This window comes from Lissotriton vulgaris, chromosome 9 (genome assembly GCF_964263255.1).
Source record: "Lissotriton vulgaris chromosome 9, aLisVul1.2, whole genome shotgun sequence".
Lineage (NCBI taxonomy): Eukaryota > Metazoa > Chordata > Amphibia > Caudata > Salamandridae > Lissotriton > Lissotriton vulgaris.
In genome coordinates this window covers 356,673,315-356,695,794 of record NC_141697.1, presented here as the reverse complement: position 1 = coordinate 356,695,794, position 22,480 = coordinate 356,673,315, and the positions used below count along the sequence as shown (strand labels likewise).

The 22,480-nt window shown below is 40.2% G+C and overlaps 1 protein-coding gene across 1 annotated transcript in view; it reads left to right on the top strand.

Moving 5' to 3' along the window:
- Positions 1 to 22,480, top strand: part of LOC147690126 (alpha-1-antitrypsin-like) — a 136,835-nt gene that overhangs the window by 22,821 nt on the left and 91,534 nt on the right. The gene's annotated exons all lie outside the window — the stretch shown is intronic.

Sequence of the window (22,480 nt, the reverse complement as noted above, 5' to 3'; positions counted from 1 at the left end):
ACATTTCTTAACAACATACAAGGAAGTTGTCATAATTATAAAGCTCTGGAATGAGTACAAATCTGCTAAAATGGCAGGTGAAAGCATCTACATGGAGCAACTGAATGTTGGATGTGGCCAGTCCCCCTTGTTCCCTAGTGGCACAATATAATTTCCAACTGGAGGGCACTTATTTATCTCAATTAAACTACTAAACAAAGCATTAACTTGAACATAAAATTGGCATATAAGCAGAAGGCAACAAATTTTTGTCACAAATGTGCTTCCCATTAATGTGAATGGTAATAGAATCATCTATTACATTTTTCCGACTTTATTCAGAAGTGTTTTATCATTAGGGGGAATAAAGATCTGTACATTTTATAGTTACAAAATATCGGATCATCTCTTGTGGAACATCCTAGATTTATATGAAAATGAAAAACTCTCATATCACAATTGAGAAGTAGGCATTCTGTTTAGATTAATACTTGTATAACATCCTATTAACAAGAATATGTCTATCAAGTCTAAAAAACATTTTATGTTATCCTTAAATGTAATGTCATGTCATCTGTGTATAATTTGATCTTAGGAAAATTGGATTACAGTTCTAAAATGTTACATTCTCGAAATCTCAGAATTGCAAATGGTTCAATGACCAAGGAAAATAGTATATAACACACTGAGCATCCTTTTCTCTTTCCCCTAGAGATGAAGATTGCTTCGCTTCTTGATATTTAATGATAATTTAGACTCAGATATTTACACACAATTTAGTAATTAACCATGTGAATTAAGAAGGGTGCTTATATCCTTCTAATGTCGTAAACAGCATTTCCCAGTTCACAAGGTCAAAAGATTTCTCTGCATCAAGAAACAGAATTGTAGCAGAGATTTCATATTCCTGGGAAAAATATCTATTCCTTCAATTAAGAAACTAGCATCCAAGTAAAGTTAAATTCCAGGTATGAAATCTAGGTGAATTAAATGTGTATATTGGATGGGTAAATCTCTTTGATGACACTTTTGTTACAGTCTTGTAATCAGTATTTAATAAAATTGTGTGCCTACATGAATTTAAAACTCCTGGCTTTTTCATTGACTTAAAAAACTATCATCATTTATAAAATGTCGAAGGATGTGGTTTGCTGGCTAGCAGTTCATTTGCTATCCGAGTAATAACTGGACAAGAGATTTGGAAAAGATTCATAAAATTCAGGTAGAATTTGTTTTGTCATTTAGAGGGTTACTAATATCATCTGCTATTTTTTTGACTTAGACCAGAACAGTGGTTATGACCGCATCTTCTTTTGATAAAAGTGGAAATGGTTTTTGGGATAAATTGTCCTGTGGTGGCTCTTTTTCTATATTAATATTGTCTGTATAAATGTAACTATAATAATTGAAAAATAGTGTATTCACTCTTGATCTGAGGCAATCTGTTTTTTTGGTGATTTTCTAATTCAAAGGCTCAGCTATTATTACATTTGACCCTGGCTAACCATCCAAGTAGTTTCCTGCTATACTTGTCTTCCTTATCAACTTGTTGCACACAAATTGTAGTTATTTTTGTGTTGAAATTTTTTATTAGAAATTTTGAGAGAAAAATACAGATACAAAAAATAAAGCAGGATAATATCTTTGACTAGTAAAATAATACAAATGAGGAAAGGTATTACACGAAGTATGATAAATATGAGGACATAAAAAATATTGTATATTCCATAATCTTAAATACAATAATATTGAGAAAATAGTAAAATAAGTACATTATAGAAGAAGAATAAAGAAAAGGAAGCAGGAGAAAAAAGGAAGAAAATGAATAAAAGGAAAAGGAAGAGAAAAAGAAAAGAATAAGCAAGAATCCCAGAGCAACATGAGTAAGCACAAAAGAGGTAAAGGAGAGAAGAAAAAAAAAATGTAAAGCTGAGCAGTGCGAAAAAAGAGAACCTAAAAGAAGAGAGTTAAGAAGGTGGAACAGTCAAAGGAGAAGGAGGAGTGGAGACAGAATTACTATGCACAGTGGCTTCCAGAAAAGGAGACCATACCTGGAGAAAAACAGAAGTTTGATCTTGCAAGTTATAAATTGTACGTTCATGTAGAGCTGTTTGCATCATTGCCACCAACCACTCTTCCTGCGAAGGGGGCAGAGGCGATTTCCAGTGCCGCAGTATACAAATTTTTGCTGTGGCCAGAGCTGTGTGGAGAAGACGGGTTTGCGGCCTAGAAAACTTCGGAAGGCTACGAAAATCATGCAAAATAATATTAAGAGGAGTAAGGGGCAGAGGGAGTGACATGGCATTGTCCAATGTCTTCCATACAAAAAGCCAAAAGGGGGTCGTACGAGGACATTCACAGACAATATGCGTAATATCACAGCCATAAGCTGAACACCTCCAACATAAAGTATGTGATAACAATTTAGCATGATGCAATTTAACTGGAGACCAATGCCATTCATGCAGAATCTTGAAAATGCAAAATTTAAGACGGGCTTCACGGACCCCCTTATGCAACCCTTCCAAGATTTGGTCCCATTGAATATTGGAATATGTAACCGATAGGCGAGATTGCCATTTTAACTGTAGAGCTTGCGAGAGAGGCTGTGAAAATAAAGGATGCAAAAAAGTTTTATAAAGACCAGAAGTCACACCTTTAAGATTCCCCCAAGACTGCAGGTAAGACAAAATAGGAGATACAGATATTAAGTCAGGTGGAGGACCTAAATGTTTTGTGAGAACTTGTTGGAGCTGAGTATATTTGCAGGATTGTGTGGATGGCAGATGAAATTCCTCACAGAGTTGAGAAAAAGATTTTAAAGAGTTATCATGAAATAATTGATTTATAGTCTGAATACCAGCTTCCTGCCATACAGACCAGGACAGGGTGCGACCCCTAATACGAACGGCAGAGTTAGTCCATAAAGGAGCTTTAAAATGAATACGTGAATTAGATTTAAGTATACGATGACTTCTCTGCCAGGATTTGTGCATTGCAGATAAGATAGGATTTTTAGGATCAGCAGAACTGACCCCTTTACCATACAAAAGGGACAAACCAAGACCATAAGCTAACAAGTGACATTCAAGGGGGACCCATTGAGGTATGTCTTTAGATTTGGGTAGAAAAAAAACAAGTTGTGAAAGATGAAGAGCAAGCGAGTAATGCTCGATAGAAGGGAGACCCAAACCCCCTCGTAGCTGATGAGATTTTAGTTTTGCAAAGGTAAGACGCGGTTTAGCCGTGCCCCAGACAAAAAGTTTGATTTTGGAGTCAATGGATCTCAAAGTTGTTAAGGGGATGTGAAGAGGAAGCATACCCAAGACATAAAGAAATCGAGGAAGAGTAACCATCTTGACTGCCTGGACTCGCCCCCATAAAGATAAACCCAAAGCCTTCCATTTATCAAAATCTCTTTGCATTTGTATGATTAAGGGAGTCAGATTGTCTGTGACTATATTATCCAACCCTCTATTAATTAAGATTCCTAAATATTTAAGTCGGGATGGTTGTCAATGGAAAGGGAAATCAGAAATCACATCTTTCGTTGTACCGATGGTCATGGGTAATGCTTCACTCTTATCCCAATTTATCTTGTAGCCAGAAAAGGAAGAGAAATCATTGATGATGCGGAGGAGAGCAGGAAGAGAGCGGGGAAGATCAGTGAGTGTGAGGAGAATATCATCCACATATAAATAAATTTTAGAGTGACCAATTGGAAGGGGGACACCTACCACAGTAGTAGATTGTCGTATCGCAGCAGCTAAAGGCTCCATTGCGAGAAGAAAGAGAAGAGGGGAGAGTGGACATCCCTGACGAGTACCTCGTCTAATTGGAAATGGGGTAGAAAGAAAACCGCCGCAATTGACCTGAGCCGATGGATCATCATAAAGCAGGCGCACTTTATCTATAAACTGGTCGCCTAACCCAAACCTTTGCATGATAGAAAAAAGATATTCCCACTCAATGCGATCAAAAGCTTTTTCAGCATCCAGAGAGAGAAGTAATGCATCATCAGTAAGATGTTTAGCTGACCATAAAGTGTGAGAGAAGGTGCGTAAATGGTTGCGAGATGACCTACCTGGGACAAAACCTACCTGCGAATTGTGGATTAAAGAAGGTAAAACTTTACGGAGACGTGATGCAAGGATGCTAGCAAGTATCTTAACATCTGAATTTAAAAAAGATATGGGCCTATAACTACTGCATAACAAAGGATCCTTGCCAGGTTTCGGTAAGACAGCTATTATAGCCTTGTTGGATAAAGGACCAAGAGAAGACTTCTCCACCGCCTCCCCAAATGCAGCATGTAAAGTGTCGATCATATTCTGACCGGTCCATTTAAAAAATTCAGGAGGAAAACCATCATCTCCCAGAGCTTTATGATATGGCAAGGCCGCTATTGCTGAAGAAATTTCATCCTTCGTAATACCACCATCTAGTAGGGCCCTACCCTCATCAGAGAGTTTAGGGATATGAACTGCATCTAAAAATGTGTTCATCGCAAGTGCGTCTGTATGAGTGTTTGGAGAATAAAGAGATCTATAAAATGAAGCGAATTCCTCAACAATTTTCTGTGGTCAAGTAAGTAAGTCACCACCACTTGATTTGATAGCTGGAATGGCCATAGCGGCTTCCCTCTGTCTCAATTGCGCAGCTAGTAACCGACCAGCCTTTTCCCCTGCTCGTAATGACGTCCTTTCATGTTTTGCAAAGCGTATTCGGCTTTAGAAGTAAAGAGACTGTTAAGAGGCATTCGCGCTTTCTCCAGTGATTTACGAGTCTGAAGGGTTGGCTTTGAGATATACGATTGAGAAAGTTGGCGAATGTCGTCCTCCAAAGCAGTCTGTTTGACTGCGTTTTCCTTATTGCGTAAAGCAGCGTCACGCATGAGTTGACCCCTAATTGTTGCCTTGGCCGCAGCCCAAACCATTCTCTTATAAGAGACTGATGTATTATTGAGAGTAAGGTAATCCTGGAGATGTGACTGCAAAAGAAGTTTACCTGCTGGAGCTCTATACCTGGCTATATTCAAGCGCCATGGTTTACGTCCTGGTTTGGAGAGACCCAGATCAAGAGATAGAAGAACAGGGGAATGGTCGGATATGGCTGCTTCCAAGATCTGGCACTGTGTAACCAACTGGACTGCCTGTTGCGAAAGAAGGAAATAATCAAGACGCGAAAATGTACCATGTGTAGAGGAGAAAAACGTATATTCTTTGTCCTGAGGATGAGTCAACCTCCAATGATCAACTAGACCAGTATCCCCAAGAATGTCCCTAAGAATGGCTCTATCTGGAGCGTTAATGGTGTCAAAGCAACCTGTTCTATCCAGAGTAGGATCTGGTGCCAGATTCCAGTCCCCTCCAATGAGAAAGTGGGAGGCATTGATTTCCGTGAAAAGGCGGTTCAGACGGAGAAAAAACCTTTTTTTGGAGCCTAAAGGGGCATAAATAGAACCAAGGCAAATGAAAGAGTTCCCAATTTTCAACTTGACAAACACATATCGACCTTCCGGGTCAGACCATGTTTTGAGAATCGTGAAGGGAAGTGACTTTCGAAAAAGTATGGCAACCCCACACTTGCGAACAGGGTTAGGGTTGGTGGGATCAAGCTTGGAGAACCTACTGTGAATCACTTTACCAACCCAGTCTCTACTGAGTTTACTAGATTCAATATCATCTAAGTGCTTTCCTGCAATAAAGCAACGTCCACATGTTTAGAGCGTAGGTATGTGAGTACCTTTTTACGCTTGATATAATGAGTGAGGCCATGAACATTCCAGGAAATCACTGACAGCGAATTAGGAGAGGACATGATAGGAGAATTCAAGAGGTAAAGAGAAAGAAAAGAAGGCAGTTGGAGAGAGAATAGAGAAGAAAAATATTGCTCTGGGAAGCAAGAGACAAAATGTGGTGAAAAAGAAGAGGAAAACTAATAAAATGGAGAAAAGAAAAGAGGAAAGAAAGAGAGAAGGAAAAGGAAATACAGAAGTAATTTAGAAAAACAAAATGAATGTCTAAAATAGACAAAGCAGGTAGAAACTAAAGAAAAGCAAATACAAAGATAGGAAAAGAGAAGAGAACCTAAACTGTTATCTACGGGTCTGGGCGCACGAAAAGCAGCGCCAAGGGGTAACCGGACCCCCTCCGAGGAAAGAAGAGTGGGAATCGAAAGAACAAAGGATAATATGGAATATACGAGACACAAGAAAGCAGGGTAACATAATGAAAAGTCGTGCAAAAACATGAGATACTATCATAAAGCACAGCCAATGAATAAAGAGAATGGTTAAATGTGTGGTACAATTACCATACAATAAATAATAACTTGATAAGGGAAGAAAAGAAGACTAAAGGAGGAGAAGTAAATGAAGGAACTCCCATAGCATACAATAAGAGAAACAGATAAGATGTAATAATGAAGCATGTGAACTAATATATAGAAAGGGACAGAATCGATAATGCCAAATAGAGAGAAAAAGAAGGAAGTAATAAACAAAAGAAGAAAAGCCCCCATACGGAAACATGAGAATATGAATAGCGATAGCATAGATATAAATGAGTGGAATAATAAGATAAATTACATTATGTCAAAAACAACAATGATGAACAAAAAAAATGAACAACGTGAATTCTAAGCCACAGTAACAATAACATGGAGAATTGAATGAATGAGAAGTGAGTCCCGTATATAATAGGTCATAGATATGCAGCATATAATAAACGAGATCTAAAATGCATAAATACTCCTAAAAAGGCCTATGATAAAACGCAAAATTTGTTGGGAACTCACAGGATAATAATAAGACATAAAGCATCAAATAAAACAGTACTACAATATGCATATGTTATAATACTAGAGAACCACAGGCAGTTAAGTGAACTGTTAAAGCATCAGATAATAGGAATTATCGTGAACCATAAAATAGCAAAAATACCAGAAAGTCGAAAAATCAATCAGCATCTGAAGGCTGCTTAAGAGGAGACCTGGACTTTTTCCTTTGTGGCAGGTTAGTTAGGGAGAAAACTGAATGCAGTGCCGAGGCCTTATCATCCTGAGAACGAGGCAGACGGGTAATATCCCTGCCCCGTTGTCGAGGATCCTTAGAGGAACTCAAAGAGGATGCTGTGAGACCTGCAGATGAAGTCTTGGACTGAGAAGTCTGATCACAGGAGGAAGATTGGGTGTTCATATCATCAGACGTGATGGTATCCAAAAATTGCTGAAGAAGAGCAGGATCATAAAAGTCTTTGGATTCTCCATTCCTGGTTATGCGAAACCGTGCGGGTTCGAATAATCCATACTTAATGTCCATGCGGCGCAACTGGGGTCGGAAAGAGAGGAACGCCTTCCGCCTTTCATTAGTCTCTTTGGAGAAGTCCGCCGCCATATGGATAGTATGACCTTGAAATAAGAAGGAGCCACAGGAACGGGCCAATGACAAGATCTGTCGAGTATGCTCATGTCGAAGAAAGCAAGCAATGATTGGTCGGGGTCGTGCAGAAGCACCAGAACGTGGAGGACCCAGCCTATGAGCACGTTGTATCTCAAGAGGAGGAGTAAAAGAAATACCAGTCAGCACAGGAAGAGTCTCATATAGAAAAAGCTTCATGTCTTGCTTTTCAATGTTTTCCGGAAATCCAAAAAAACGAATATTGTCTCTACGACTACGATCCTCCAAATCAATAATTTTACTATGTAGAAATAAAAGATCTTGATCTGAGCCGTGGACATTATCCAGTCGAGTTTCCATATCCGATATCTTAGAGTCAATAGCATCAATTCGTGTGTGGAAGGTAGTAAGTTCAGCACAAATGGACTTAGTCTCTGTAGCCAAAGATGTCATGGTAATGTCCATCCCCTCCAATCAGCGGTTAACCCCAGATAGTTCTAGCAGGATACGTTGCATAGTATCTGACAGAGATGTGTCATTCTGAGATGGCGCAGATTGTGATGAGGGGGGTAATGTGGAGCCATTTCCTTTGACTGGTGTGGTAGAGGTGTGTTTCACTACTTCAGTAAAAAGTGGCGGTTTTGGACCACGACCCCCATTTCTATTATTGGACATTGTAACGCACTGTTGTAGAGATGTTCTACAAAAGCGAATTGATAAGGCGTTGGAATGGGAAGCAATGATGAAACCAAGGGTACATCAAATTACCAAATGCAAAAAAGGATATGCAATAAAGTAGTGACCAACATATGTAATATAGCAAAAAAAGCATCAAATTGGGGAGTCACTAAAGCATTATCACAAAATAGCAAGCAGTACAACATGAAAGAGGTTCAATGCAATAGGAACATGCCTTGTGCGCCCAAAAATCCCCTGATGAGGAAAAGCAGGTGAATAAGGTGAGGCAATATATCAACAGGCCATTCATCCAATGCTGCGCAAAACAAGAAAAGTAAATCACATGAGTTCATAACAAAGAGCGGCAATTGGAAATGGAAATCAGTCCTTTACCTTTTCCCTCCCTGCCTCCTACGTGACTGGCAGAGTGTAGGAATAGGAGAACAGGCTGAAGTGTTAAGGAGGAGAGGTAAGTCTGATAGAGTCAAGTAACTCTGACCCAAATTACAAATATGTCACAGAAAGTGGCTAAAGAAAGTCAAGGAGAAAAATGAATCAGTACTCTTGCAAGTGAATCTGCCAGTACCGGTAGTATTGAACTTTCATGTGACAGTCATATCCTGCTTCTGCATATAATAGCAAATATTGCGAAATGATCAATCAAGCAGCTTTAGCCCTGCCAACATTAATATTTCATGTGGGCATGGTACACAGTTGGCTGAAAAGAAAAGCGCACTTCATTGGAGAGATGATTGTGGCAAACCTTCAGCCTTTTCTCTTCTTCATGTTGCTTTTCCCAAGAAAAATAAAATGCATTGGCAGTAACTGTGAGGAAAGTCACCTGTGTAAAAGCCTGAGGGGGGCGCTGCTCACTGTCAATACAGGCAATGGTGTGAATAAAGGCAGTCTTGGGCCGTGTTGAAGCGCTCTTTCACTTTCCAGAGAGGCGCGGCCTAAAATGTGAGGAGGCGCGGCCCCAGAGTAGCAAGGGCGCCGCCTCCGCTGAGGAGAGGCACGGCTCTAGAAGCACGCGAATATCGCAGCGCACACCACAGGAGCCGGCCGCTTTACCGTCTCTTTGTTGCATCGAGACCTGAAGCCGTCAGCGGGATAAGGAGACCACCGCAGCAACCCCCATGTTCTCCCGAGTCCTGCAGGCTCCAAAGAGATGACCCACTCGTGCAGGGAAGGTAAGAGAGCTCGTCGGGGGTCCGTCCCTCGGCGGAGCTCACCTAGCAGGCGTCCATCTTCCTGCGTGGCCAGACCACGCCCCCACAAATTGTAGTTACATGTTTAATAATGTAATAATGGTCTCACTGTGAATTTTTGTCAATTCCCATCATTTGCAATTCGTCAAATTCTTAAATCGGGCTGTTTGCCCATAAAAGTCCATATACAAATGCAGTACATATATTAGAGTAAAACACAGAGAGATAAAAAAAAACCTTATGCTAATTCAATTTAGATTTAAATCTTGCAATAACTTCTCACAGCCTTGTTTTCTACTTGTTGGTTTCTACTACACAGAGTGGCATGAAAAGCATCCACATCACTCCCTCTACATAAAACCGATATAATAAAACATATTTTATAAGGAGATGTGTTTAAGTCCCCAATCAGACTCATTTAGTAACACTTTGTTCATTTGCCAAGTTAATTTGTTTTGGTTGTATAAGGTAGAGATACATTAAACATAATTGCACTGTGGTCTAAGGAAAATCTATTCTGTTATCTGAGCTGAACTTTCTTGAAATACAAGTAAACTCACACATGTTTGGGTTTTAAAACCTCCATGGGTCTACGAGGTTTAATTTAGTTAAAATCTTGTAATGTAGTTGCAACAATTGAATGGGTAGTCTATACTATGGGTTTTTCTCTAAGACATGGTAGAAGAAGTGTGTAAGGCAAATGTAAACCATATATTTCTTGGATGCATGTAGTATATTCTGCTTAATGTTTTGTGTTGTGTACTGTCACCTTTTGGAAGAATTTAAAATATTGATGGCCAGATTGATAAAGAACTTGTGTTGCCTTTGCGTCATGTAAGGTGACGCACACTCTTAGCTGGAATTTACGTAGCCACTTAAAGCTACCGTGTGTGACTCTGCATGTGTTATTAAATCTAAAGTAATGCAAGGCAGTGTATATCGCGTGTGGGAGGCAGACGTTTCATACGTGGAATAAGGGCGATCCCACACATCCACCCATGGATGCTAGCACATTCCCAGACTTACAAAGAGTTGTAGACCTAGGAATGCATCATTATATTTCCTGAAAGTATTTTGTGAACCAAACTTTGGTTACCATATTACCATGAAGGTAAATGTATTTATGGAGTTCTTAGCTACACATATTTATGACTTTGTACATATACATATCAGCAAGGTACATATGGGTGGAATTAAGTAATACAAATTAAGTAATATGTATATTAGTTACCTCATGATTGTATGATAGTCGAAATTTGATCATGTTGTTCTATCAAGACAATATTTAACGGTCAATATTGTAGAAGAACACTGTTAGGCTTGGTAGGGATAGCAACAAAATAGCACAGCCATGCATGTGCTCAGGAAATAACACCATGAGTCATGGTATTATAGGGATGGGAGGAGCAGACTGCTAGAAGAAGAAAAGTAAGAAATAAAATAAATAAACCATTAGATTCCCACCCTCCTTGGTGCTATTGTGGGTACAGAAACCGCAGGGCAAGGAGTATGTGTGAAAAGTGAAGGGACAGAGTATGTATATTCAGATCATATATGTTTTGGAGCAATGAGAAATGTGAGTGTTGAGGGAAGCATGGGCCAGACTGCAGGGGTCCCAGTAGGTTTAAGACTGGAAAGGAGAAAGCATGAACAACTCTGGAGATGACATGATCATGGAGTGGATGAATGATCTGCATTGTTCATCATCATGGTAAGCATGGAAGGAAATGCAACATGGAAAGACTATGTACAAATAGAGAAGACATGGACCCAGAGGTTGTATGTTGATATCAAGAGGAATGCACAAAAGGAATTGACACAAGTCATAGGAGTCTAGACCCAGTAGATCTGGAGGAGGAAGTTGTGCTAAGAAGTGATAGCAGCAGAAAAGGGAATCAGCTGACTATAGAAATCAAAGGATTAAGGGTGGGAATTAAAATGAATGAATACGCCATTAAAGTCTATTTTATTAAGGGTTAAAGGGAGGAACCCACACAAACAAGAGTGGCAGAGGACAAGAGCTAAGAGGCGAGGTATTACCGGATGAGAGGATACATTTGAAGGTAGAGGCAGGTTGTTAGGTACAAAAAGGAAGCTGTACTGGCTTGGATCCAGGCAGAATCGATCACAATGTGAAGAGGGATTGTTTTTGGGATCAATTGGACAGATTTCAGGTGTCTAGGCCAATTTGAGAGGTTAGTGATAATGATAAAGGAAATGATAGAGGTGTTAAGCTGAGAAACAAAGCACAGAGGTCCAGGTTTGATAGGGTGGAGAGAGGATGTGCAGCATACAAGATAGCATTAGGAAAGTAAAAAGACAGACCACAGTGTTCAGGTCTGGAGGAGTTCCTTGACACATGAACAGGCATGCATTGGAATGTGAGGGGCAATTCCAGTAGCACAGAACTGGTAGGACAGGGAGAACACTTCCTAGTAGGTTGGACAGAAAGAAAACTGAGGCTTGTTGTATATGTCTCTGTGGTTGCTGACACAAATATGCTTAGATGGTTATTTTTAGGGGCAAAGCCATGAGCCTCCTTGAGTAACGTTTGTTAAGATCATTTCAAGTGTTACACTAAGGCCTGTTGCATGGCCCATAAATCGATGGCCAGTAGTTTCTAAAGTACCAACTCATTCTGAGTCTCTCCTGATCTGTCTTTACTGTGTGCTGTCTTATTAACCACAGTGACTCTCCAATTGTCACCTCTAACATTGGCCCACACCATCAACCCCCAGGCCTTACTGCAGTGAGGGACTAGAATGTTTCTCAAGTCACTAAAGCCACTCTCCCCACTATCTAAACTATATACTCCCCTCCTCCCCACAATGAAAACAATATCCAAAGCCATCAGAAGATGCATTTACATGGTCTGAATTGAACTATTCTTCATTCTAGGCTATTAACAGGCCAACACAAGCACTTTTGACAGGCACAATAACATAGCAAACTATCACCCGAAGAAGTTCTTGAATAGTCAGAAACAGATAAAATTGCTCATCATGCAGTAAGGGAATTGAAAAGATCATTCTAGGCTTTGGACTACTGCAGGAGGAGGAGTGGCAGAAATGGAAGGCTGAGGATAAAACATATCTGACTCTAGGAACACATCAATGGAATGAGAACCTGAAAACTAGAAAAAGGATGAAGAGGCTGCAAGAAAAAGTGGCAGGGATGGGGAAAGGATCAGATTGTTCAACATGAGTGAATGCATCTATGTAATGGAGGAGAGACAGGAATTGAGAGAGCCAAGACTTAATTGTTGATCAACTTGACTTAACGGTGTCTTCTACCACCACCCTCTTGAGACACGACATGAGAGCCATTCCAGGCTAAACTAGTAAACAACTATGCCTTTAGAGCAAACTGGAGGTAAACTAAGTAAGGCAGAGAAAGACAAACTCCAGTACAGTGTATGAGAAGGCCAAATGTTTCTAGATGAATGCAAGGGCTGGGGAAATCCTATGCATAGTTATTAGGATTTGATGAGCTCTTCATGGAACATCTTATCTAATGGCGCTCTGGAACAAACAAAAAAGGGCTGCAGACGTTAGAAACAGGCCAATGATTTTACGCGTGAACTTAAGTATACATCAAATCAGGAACACCAGCATCTAAAGTTTTGTTGGTGCAGAGTTAGAAAGAAAGACCCTCTTTTTATATGCAAAGGTGTGTGCATGGAAGGTTTGTTATACTGACAAGTAGATGTGTTAAAAAGTGCAATAAATATGAGATTGTTTGTGATCTGTTGCGGAGCAGCTCCAAATAAGGGCTGTATCAGTATTGATGTAGTTCTTAATGTAAGAAAGAAAGAAAGAAAGAAAGAAAGAAAGAAAGAAAGAAAGAAAGAAAGAAAGAAAAAAAGAAAGAAAGAAAGAGAGAAAGAAAGAAAGAAAGAAGTGTTTTTTTCATTTGAACATGCAAATACAAAGATCCACTTCGTGACTGCTTTGGCTGGAAAATGATGTCAATTGCACAGGGTCCCTGCCAACCATGTCCCCTTTGCCAGAAGGTCTTTCCCCAAACTGTCGCTTTTGCTGCCCAATTGCCACAACATTAGAACCCCTTATAAGTCCTTCATAAATGGTACCCCTGGTACCTAGGGAATTGGCACTGAAAAGGTACCCCAAGGGTATCCGCACAAATTGTGCCACCCTAAGGTCCCCTCACCAAGGCAATGTACTCTACCATAGCGGACTGTGTGCTTAGGTGCAGACAAAACCGAAGAATCAACATGGTGCTCATCCCTGTGTGCCATGCTCACAGACACTGCATGGAATATGGGTAAGACACGCCTGTAGCATGCCTTAGAGTCCTGAAGCAGGGATGCACTGTAGCTCATGTAAAGACATATCTTCATGAGCAGATATGGTCCTGCAATAGCCATGTTGATTCTTTGATATTGTAATTGAACAGAGAATCCTTAGAGAGCACATGGGCTGGACACTTGTTATTAGGAGTTGCCCAGCTCCATGATGGCTTCACTTTATTATGGGATGTTTGGTACCAAACATCTCATGTTATTAAACCTGTAATGATTCCAGTGCCAGATGTAATAATAATTGCACACAGAGGACACTTTAGAGGGGTAACCTGAAACATATCAAAGTGTGGTCACTGACTGGTCTAAGCCAGCCTGTCATCACCAGGTAGAGCTCTGACCTCATGGGGTGAGCGACTGTGCACTCAGAGGTCGAGAACTATGCCAGCCCTGGGCGGAGGTGTTCACACCTCCCCCCAGGTCAGGAAGAGCCATCTGTGGCAGGAAGCTTCAGAGGCCTTGACGCCTTTAAAACACGAGACCAGCATAACATGTGTATTTTCTAAAGTGCATGTTCACCACTACGGATTTCTTGGCGCTGAATAACAGATGTTTGTTGTTACCCAAATCAATGGTACTCATTTTATCGACCTCAGATAAATGAAAGGTCCACCGGGATTTGAACCTGTGACCATGAGGTCGAACACAGGCCCCTGCAGAAGACGCATTAGATCACTGAGCCACCAGACTCCTGATAGAAGGAGCAGGCCCCCTCCTCTCCTCACACTTCTTTGGCAAGAAGACAGGCAGGAAAACAAGAACAGAATAGGAGGTGTGCAACCCTCTGCCAACTCCATCACTCAGGTGCTGGAGGTAAGGTGAAGAACATTTTTCATTGCAGACCATCTAGAAAATGGTGGGACTTCTCAAATCATTATTTTCAAAAAGATCACATGCATGGATGACTCTAATCGACTATAAATCACCAATGCCACAAACATACTTTAACCAGGGGTACCCCAGAGCCATAAAAATGAGCTTTTCAAAGTACAGACTAGGGATTCTGCCATGCCCACGGCACTTACCACCATGGCTAAGGAAGGATGGCAATGAGACCTGCAGGCTATGTAACTCCAGCAACGGGGACATCCTTCACGTAATCTGCTTATGTGAAGACTTGAAACACGCCCGTCAATCGCCTCTCGGTGCTTGCCTGTTTGAACCCATCAAATACGCAACTAAACTGCAGATTCGTGAAATTCTTGAGAGTGGCCGAACAGAGAATGCCAAAACTGGCAGAGAACACTACAGAAGCAGGCCAATCAACAGATGGTCACAAACTGTCATCTTACTGGACATGAACATCTAGCACTAGTGCTACATCGCTGAGCAAGCAAAGCCCATGGGGCAATTGCAGTAACTGGCTGAACTGGACTAGAGCTTCCGAATATAGAGCCCAGGACTACAGATAGTGAAAAAATGAATGCACTCTATTCAGCTTTGCTGAGGTTCTTTATAATTAATTTTCTATTTTATGACCTATTACAAGTGTTTTATAAGGATGTTTTTAAGAATTTTTGATACCTGTGTTGCAATGGTTTTAATTAACTACGCAAATAAAACATTTCTGACTTCTGACTTTCAATCAAGGATAGGGGTAAGTCCCCCTCCCATAGGAGGTGGGCATATTAGAGGGTGTAGACACCCTAGGTAAGGGGCCCATTGGCCGCTCCCGCTCACTCCCTTGTAAATGCCCCTAAATTTAGTATTTAGGTGGCATCCCCAGACTCTGAAACCAGTATCTACGGCATGTTCTTGCCTTAGCAACTTGGTGCCTGCAGCCTGTCTCTCTTAACATGTAGATGGCAGTTGAGCTTTTTGAATTCCTCCTAGACAGGAACACGCACAATGGGACCTGATATATGACTGGGTGGGCTGTCACTGGCAGGATTGGAGGGAGTAACTAGGCAGATCCTCACTTACACCTGAATAGGCAGTGTCCTGTCGCTACACAAAGGGCCTAACGTCCCTGCATTTTCACTTCTGCCAGCTTGAAGCCAGGGCAGGGGAGGCAGGGAATTCCATGCATTTTGAAGGCACTGTCTAAAAGCTTCTCCCACCTTCTAGAACTAAGGCACCAGTGTATAAAATAATACCTCATACAGCAACTCTTTAGTGCATTTCTGTACCTCAGGGACATAACATGCTTCCCAACAACTCCTGGACCCTGCTAGTTCCAGACCCCCAAGTGGTGCCTCTCAAGTCCTGGACCCTAGGTGTAGCTCTCAAGCTTGTGAATTCAAGCTATTGGGCTCTTCATGCCGGCAAACAGGCCCATCCAGGCCGGAACTGCGCCGATTGTATGTGAATTCAGTGTGAGCTGCCGCCAGCCTGTCTCCTTGCACTGCAGCATCACTAGCAAGCAGAGAACTGCCAATGCTAAGTTCCATCCCACCCATCCATGACTCCCAGACTGTTCTCCACACCATGACGACTGCTGTTCATGATTCTCTTCTTGCTCCTCATGACCCTATCCAAGGAGAACTTGAGAAGGTAAAACTTCTGTGGGACTAATCTGGGACTATATTCGGCCCTCATTCCATCGCAGCCAGCATAAATGTTTGACTTTGACCCATTCCAGCATAACTAGATAGCCATAGCTGGCGCATTATGCTTTTAGGAGGTATATTGCAGTTTATTCCTTAAAACTTCACAACACAATCCTACTGATTGGATTTTTGACTTCTTGGTCTTGTTTTATCTATTACATTTTGCTCGATTTTTCTCGCGTGGTATGGTAATCGTTTTGTGTAGTGTTTTCACTATTGTACAGTTTTAGGTTTTGCAGAAATACTTTACACATTGCCTCCTAAGTTAAGCCTGATTGCACTCCTCAGTCAACCAGTAACCCAATTTAGAACAACCCAGTACTCATAGTAGGCACACCATGGCTTTTGGTGCTCCCAGGTGATATACCAGCCTGTGCTTCCCACGGTGCAACCCTAATTCGCATTTACTGCGCATTACTGTGTGATCCCCTGGTGCAAGTCTGTGTATGGTTCACTGTTATTCATCACATAATGACTCCTGGACGTGCATAACTTGTTGTTTCCAGCTAACAATCAACTTCTGCTTCTGTGATGCACTTCACTCTGCTTACCGTGCTGCACTGGGTGTTGTATAACTCTTGGAGTGTGTGTATTGTTACCTGGATTTTTCCTGTGTTTTTTGGATTGGTGTAGTTGGGTGCCTGAATGCCACTTAGACCTTTTGAAAAATGGATGTCTGTATACCCGCTCTCTGTGCATAGACTTTGTGTACATTTGTGCATGTTTGTTCTGTGCTTTTGTGGCCTTGCCTTATGTTAAACCCAAACCTACTTTGTCTTTACACGGTTGCGTGTGATGAGAGGTGCCTATCAGGTTTCTCAACATTATGCTATCACTTACTGGCCCCACCCAGCAAACATTATGTGCATGACAAATTTTAGGGCATATTTATAAGCCTCTATCACCACCACAACGTCACTTTTAGGCTGTGTTAAGCCACTTCACTTTGTAAAGTAGGCTCCCTTTCAGGCATCACTTAGCGTGAAGGAGGGGGTAAAGTGTTCCAGCGCAACTCCCATTGATTTGGACGCTGCCCCCTATTTACAAGAACAGCGTAAATAGGAAGCAGCGCCAACATTAAGCCCAGGGAAAACCTGGTCTTAAACAGGCAAAACAAGGAGAAATGTTTTATTTCTCCTCATTTTTGCTGTTTACATGTGTGCTCCCTTGTGATTGTTTATGTACATAATTAATATCAATTGCATACTTACTTATTAATTCACTGATAATTAATTATTACTTAAATAACTTCCAACCTTATCCCCTACACAACTAGTAGCTTAACAATTATATTACGAATTATAAATGACTTACACTTACTGACTTACACATTTATAATGAGTAAACAAACAAAACTAACACAGAAAATATAATTAAATAGCAATATTTTTTGCAACCCTATCATTGAAAATGATATTAACAACACCAATATTCTTAACATTGATATTACTTATCTGCAAAAAATATTCTTGACAACAATATTTCTGCAGCATATTGTTTCATTATCACAATACTTTTTTTCCAATATTTCTTCCTCCCGATATTTACAACTTGATATTTTATTTAAACACTGCTCACTTTTGGGTGAGTAGTGATCTCTAAATATGGCAGATGCAATTCCATCATGGTGGTGGACATAATATCCTCTGCCACACAGATGGATGGTGTACTGTCTGCGTAACTCTCCAGTGATCTAAGTTAAGTTACCACAAAAAAAGTGCTTTCATGTAACTTAGAGCCTTTCCTTTTTTTAACAAAAAAAATATTTGTTAAATACCATAAATAGTAGATAAATAAGTAAGTAACAGGCACTTGTTAAAGTGCAACGTTCACCTGACTGGAATATTGGCGCTATAAACCTTTGTCCGGTACTGCCACAATTTCTATTTCATACAGAGCCTTGTTTTCATACTATTTCTGAAACTAAAAAGACCAGGGGAGCTGGAAGTGTATTCCACAGTTGAGCGTATCATCTGCTCTATTTTACAAATGATATCCCATGTAATCAAATAAAGATCAGCAGATGTCGCAAGTATATATTTTAAAGTATGGGGTTCAACGTAGACACCTGTGGTACCCACTGATCTGTGCTCTTATTTTTCGAGGGGAAGGCCAGGAGAGAGATTGCTTGGGATCTGTTCCTTCCAGTCCTATTTCCTTCAGTCTGAGGATTAGTATACAGTGGTTAATTGTGTCAAACGCAACAGTTGAATCTAATAAAGTCAGCACTCATGTTTGACCTCTATCCACCATCATTCTCAACTCGTTCAAGGCCAGAATAAGACCTGATTCTGCCCTGTCAGTTATCATGAAACCCATTTGTTCAATTTTCAGAATGTTATGGTTTTCCAAATAACTTACCCGCTTTTGCTAATGTATTTTTCAATTATTTTTATCGAGTAGGGGAGTTGTGAGATTGGGTGGTATTAACCACGCTTATTTCTATCTGCCCTTGGTGTAACTAAGGCCTTCTTCCAGGCGTGAGGTACTTTGCCTGTCCTCAGTGCTTGACTGCAATAACTAATATGCAAGGAAATAATTAATCATCCCTCTCTTTTTACATCTTAGATTGAATGAGGTCCATTCGGAAACCTGAGGAGTTTGTCAGGGCCAGTGATCCAAATTCCTCCTCATACAACCCTTCAATTTCTTCTAGTTTAGTGGAGACCTGTTCAGTGTGAGACCCTCTGATACCTTCCTCTCCTATAAGTAGATCTACCCCCCTGGGACCTGTTTTATCTCTTCTAAAACGGCCTACATGTATTCAAAGAAGAACTGAACTAGAGTATCAGAGAGCCCCTGTGATAGATTTATGGGTTGATTTGTACAATTAGGGATTGCTAGGGGGCATATTAACAAGGGCAGGTGATAATTATCGCTAAGCGCGCTTAGCGCTAGGATAATTATCGCCGGCCAACTCTGAAATTTATCGCCAAGATACTGTGCTATCAGCAACGCTTATCTCCAAAGCAATAAAATTCGGAGCGCAAGCTGCCAATTGTGAGATTATCGCTGGAAATACAGCGATAATCCCACAAGGTTTGGCGATAGCTTGCTGATAGGGATACACATACTTGGCCATGATATTCACCTTACATAGGATATCATGGCTAAATCAGAAAAATACCAGACATAAAAAAGAAGCGTTAACCGCAGTTAGCGCTGCTTTTTTTTAATCGCTAACAGTGTTAGCGATATCCTTGATAATAGGTAAAATGTCGCTTGGCGACATTTCTCCTATTATTTTATTCTGGAATGCCCCCTTTGCATCTCATTAGAGATGCAAGGGGAAGCATGAGTGAAAGGGTGCTAACATGCAAATTTGCGTGTTAGCACACTTTTGCTCATAGGGCGCTAGTTTTATCTCTGCTTTTTGGCTTTTAAAGCCAAAAAAGAAGAGATAAAGCCCTTGTTATTATGCTCTCAGTTCCGCACCAAATCAAATATTGTCCTTGACTTATTTGTTGCCTCTGTGATTGTCTTCAAATAGTAACTTTCCTTGGCTTTCATGATGCCAGCTTTATATTGTTTCAATGTGTCTTTCAATCACAGCTTATCCTGTTTTAGGTTAGCTCTCCTCAAATGCCTTTCTATTTTTTGCATTGTGTTTCTTTTTCCCTTAGTACTTCTGTGAACCAATGGGCTGATGGTTTAACTCGTTGTGTCAACTTTGTTAGTGGTATAATATCTTCCTAGGTTTTTTTAATTGACTCCTGTAGGGATTTGTAATTCTCCTCAACTGTAACATCTTCCTCATAACAGTTTGAGGTATCAAATAATGTATCTTTCTTATATTTTCTTAATTTATGCCTTGCTCTGTAATATATTCACATCAAACAAGAATCAGTTAATCATCTTGCCCTGATCATTGAGACTATAGGTTGTCCTTTCCTGTGTGTTTGTTGTGCCATCATTCCAAGACTTGCAAATGTTCCCTTCATAGCCAGTTATTAAATTCAGTAATCTGGCTAGAATTAGAGCAGAGCACACCAATAAAGAGTTCATATTAAAATCGTTGGGATCCCAGCCTATTAATGATATATAGGATAGATTAGTTTTCACATTACTTTCTTTATTATCGCTAAGCAATGGTTCCTAAAACTTGATGAAATCTGACATTATGCTTCACAGTACTGTAATGGTCCTATAGTATACAGCTTTGGCAATTTGTATTATAATATCAAATCAATGTCAAATATAAACTATCAGAGTTCCACTCAGAATAGAATACCCACTAACTTCACATCAATGGAGTCCATGGTATTCCTCAAACATTAACTGAGAGAATGAAGCGCTACCAGGAGCATTTCCGAGGTACTAGGTACAATTCCACAATATAGGTCCTTCATTTGGATAATAGTGTAAAGAGTCTGGTATACATCAAAGTCACTGGAAACAATGTAATCTCAGAGGCCTTTTTGGGGATTGAAAAATTCCTGACAAACTGTTCAGTATTAAGTGATGTAAACTTCAGGTCATTTAGGAATATACGCATTTCCCACCTGATGCTTCTCAACTGCAATTGCATATTAATTGCCACAAATAGCCAGGGCCTCCATCACATAAGGCAGATTCTAACACATAGCTTTATTAAATCAACAATAGCAGATTAGTCACTAATGAAAACCAATCAATATAACATGCATATTTAAAATGTGAACCAATTATTATGTATTGGCTCAGACTTATAGCTGACATTTAAGACAATGAAGCTATGTCAGAGTTGGTAATTTACCATTTTATTTCATTACACAATACACAGCATATGTGTGATCACTGTATTTCATTTACTTGGTACACAATCCTTCTAATCAATGTGCCCAAAAGGTGCCTGCACGTATTTAGTGTCCATATTACACCCAAGACAAAACTTCAATCTCCATATGGAAAAATTAAAGATTGAACCATTTATTAACAGTCACATGTTTTGAACAAATACGTCTTGGTATTGTTTCTTCAAGGATTAGAACTCCTCTTGTTATAAACGTCGACATATGTCAGCCTAAAACAAAAGGGCCTTCTCAAGACCGCACACAAGTATGTGAATCATTACATTTAAAAAATGATTTGCCAATTGGCCACAAACTGCATTTTTCTTTCTTCCTGTATTATACTGGTACTAACCAAGGCACCCTTAGGCTACCGGACTTCTGGTAGGGGGATATCTCATGTGATTCAATGGTGGATTAGGGGACTGAGGAGTTCCATCATATGGACCCTTCTATCCTTGGAGTGTGAAGAAAACTTTTAAACAACATTGAGCATGCTCTGGAGTGGGCCTGCAATGATTCGGCTAGATTACAATTATGGAGTGCAACACGTGAAAGTGGTAAATTACAATGGGAAGGTACTTGGCGTCCTAATCGTCCATTGTACCATTAGGGAGGAATTATTTAACATTCTGATGATGATTATTACACCCTAGCCCACTTGTGCTCTTTTTTTATGCTAAAAGTATTTCAACCCATATTTTTTAAGCTAGAGGTTCTATGAAAATAGAATACAGAGAAGAATACCATGCACATCCCTGTTTTATACTCCACAACAAATTATGTTGACGAGAAAGGATTTCACTGACCTAAATTCTTTCCCATTATGTTTCATAAAAATTATTACTTGCTGTTTCTTCTTAGCCATGAAAATACACTGTTCCTCATGACTGAAAGTATCTCACTATCTATGATAAATATAGAAAAAACATTATTCTTTGGGGTTCCAATACGTATAATTGAATCTATTTTAAGTTTATCCTAAGCAGAGATTTCGAGTTTGATAAACTACACCTATTCTTTGTTTATTACATCAGGAGCAACCCTAGTCAATTACACTTATATTATCCTAAAGAAGATGTTACTATCACGGTCAAACGTAGAGGTTGCCCTCTATGAATAGATCATGTCTTTGTCTTTTATAAAAATGGAAATTGATTTCTCTTTGAAGTGTCTTGGTATTGTAACTTCAGTAGTTTTTTCTTCCCAACCCTACTGATATTCTGACTGGCTTATGCACAAGCTGACTGCCGCAGTGAGACAGCTAGCTTCAAGCCGGCAGAAACAAAGGATTTGTGATGCGTAGTAACCCCATTCAGGTTCTTAGGGTCACAGTTTAACATGGATCCCTTTCTTCAGGTCCCCCTTCACAGCAGCATCTTCACCTAAAGGATTACGACCCTGTTTGTGGTGATATACTGGTGAGTCCTTTTCATACCATATACCCATTGTCTGAAGTGCCCACATTTGGGCCTGGCCCTGACAATGGATAGGTGGCATTTTTCCACGTTTCCTACATATGTGTGCATCTGACACATATGCAGTTTAACCGCTTACACGGGCATTAATACATGTGG